At 38.3% G+C, this 2500-nt stretch overlaps 1 pseudogene; it reads right to left on the bottom strand.

Annotated features, from left to right (window-relative positions):
- LOC123501848 overlaps window positions 1-2500 on the bottom strand; it is a 363959-nt pseudogene that overhangs the window by 7184 nt on the left and 354275 nt on the right.

A 2500-nucleotide genomic window follows, 5' to 3' on the forward strand; every position in this document is an offset into this window, starting at 1 on the left:
TTTACTTTGAGATTTGTGTACGATTAGACGATTTTACTGACATAAGGAAGGGTCTATGGAGGTCAGAAGATTAATGGCCACAGTCTTCCCTATTCTAATCCCCCACATAAGTTTCTGAAGCTTCAAAATCAGTAAATAGTCACCAGAATGAATATGAAAACGCTTCATGGTACTCAAGGGGTTAGATATCTGAAGAGGAACTGAAGGAAAGAGGCAATATATAAACAGTACTCACACATAAGGAAGGTGCACCAAACGATGAGTGCCAGCAGCGCCCCCAGGGACAGCTTGAGGGAAGGGTCGTCAGGGTAAGGCAGGTGACAGTGGCGGCCGCTGAACCCCGCCTCACACGTGCACACAAACCCACCTGACGAAGACAATTAGAGAGAAAGTGAGCGGATTAATGAACAGAGCAGGATTAAAAAGGAAAACGCAACTGCTGAAGACACTTTTTGGTCTAATGACACAAGAGAAGGAAGAAAATCGTATATGAAGTGTGAAAAAATTAGCAGATTAATGTGCAAGCAAAAGGAACTAAGGCCTCTATCACACGGACCTTTTTTTGTGAGAGCATCGAACTCGAGCACAGAAACACGTCTGGTTTGTGTAGATGCGTTTGTCATGCGCCGTGTGAGATGAACCCCATTGAATGTTAAACACAGTGTACGCGAATGCACGCACAGGAACGCTCATGTGAAGAGTCGTGAGATGACTAAAATAACACCTCTTGCACGTTTTCTTCAGTCAAGTGGGGGTGTTTCTATTCTAAAGGGCCACTGAGGTAAATAAAGTGCGTGTTTCAATGAGTGCTTTTGTCTTGGTGTAGAAGAAAGAGGAACTAAGGAATAGGTTTATGTATCTACCTAACCTAACCTAACCAAATAGAACCAAACTATCCCTAACCTAACCTAACCTAACCTAACCCAAACCAAACCAAACCAAACCAAACCCAAACTCAACCTAACCTAACCTAACCTAACGTAACCAAACCATACCATACCAAATCAAACCTAACCTAACCTAACCTAATTTAACCTTACCTAACCAAACTTCATAAACCTAGACTAGTAAAGACGATTTTCAAAGGACACACGTAGACTGACGCCATAAAGACTTACTATCTTGAAAGGTCAACAAAAGGAAATCAGACGTGGAGAAACACATTTTCCCCCTCATAAAGGCTATTTTCAGGAGGCACAGAGATGGATATGCGTGCCACAGTGAGCGTTTCTTCCCTTGGCGGTGCAGAAAATGCTGAAGTGTGACCAGAACTACCAAAGGAACTAATATTCTTATAAGTTTGCACCCAAAAGAACTATTGCAGGGTCCATACAAACAAACAGGCGTGTTGTAAGGAGTGTTTTTCCTTGGTGGTGCAGACTCACCGGTATCAATAAAATTACGATAACCTCCTTAAAAACACCAATTATTTCCCGCGCACTACGTTACAATTAGAATTAGTGGATATGTTCATTATGATATCCACATCGCAAGAAAATAAAAGTGAATTTGGCCAAGGAGGTAAAGATATAGGTTAAGTTGAAAAGTGTTGATGTATGAAGTGTTTGAAAGTCTTATCTCTTATCTAGTGGAAGAAGTGTTTTCATGCTTCCAATACTGTAATAATAGCACTGATACCGGTCTGCAGGAAAGGTTATGTGAAACTCGCCAAGGAGATAAAGATAGGAGTGAAGGAGTTGAAAAAGATAGTATTTAGTGATAAAGTGTTTGAAAGTCTTATCTATTATTTAAAGGAAGGAGTGTCGACATGCTTCCAATTAGTATATTACTGTACCGGGGTGTAGGAAAGATTAGGTGTAAACTGGCCAAGGAGAGGAAAAATGTCATATCTCTTGAGACAATTTTTGAAAGTCTTATATCTTATCTAGAGGAAGGAGTGTTTTCATGCTTTTAATAATAGTACTTTAGCTGATTCAGGCTTTTAAGGTCTTAAGTTCAAGTGATAGTTGAACAGGTTCGAGTAAAAGATGTTGATTTCACTAAAGGTTTTTATGAATGCAGGAGGAGTTTATCAATGATTATGTAACGCTAACCTTATTTAAATGTGTCCATGCATGTAATGAGAGTTTCATGAAATTAGGAGTTAAATAAATGTTGGTTTTTTTGAGGGGCGGTGCTCAGATGATTGTTAAATTCTGAAGAAAATATCACGAGTTTATGAATCGAGGAGTTTAAAAGACTATTATATAAAGCTAACCTTATTTAAGTGTTCATGCATATAAAGATAGCTTAACGAAATTAATAAAACTTAAATAAATGCTGCTTTTTCTGATGGGGGTGGGGTTCAAATGAAGGTTAAATTCTGAAGGAAATATTATGAGTTTATGAATCGAGGAGTTTAAAAGACTATTATGTAAAGCTAACCTTATTTAAGTGTGTTAATGCATGTAAAGATAGCTTAACGAAATTAATAAAAGTTAAATAAATGCTGCTTTTTCTGAGAGGGGGGGGTTCAAATGAAGGTTAAATTCTGAAGGAA

This window comes from Portunus trituberculatus, chromosome 10 (genome assembly GCF_017591435.1).
Source record: "Portunus trituberculatus isolate SZX2019 chromosome 10, ASM1759143v1, whole genome shotgun sequence".
Classification (NCBI taxonomy): Eukaryota; Metazoa; Arthropoda; class Malacostraca; order Decapoda; family Portunidae; genus Portunus; species Portunus trituberculatus.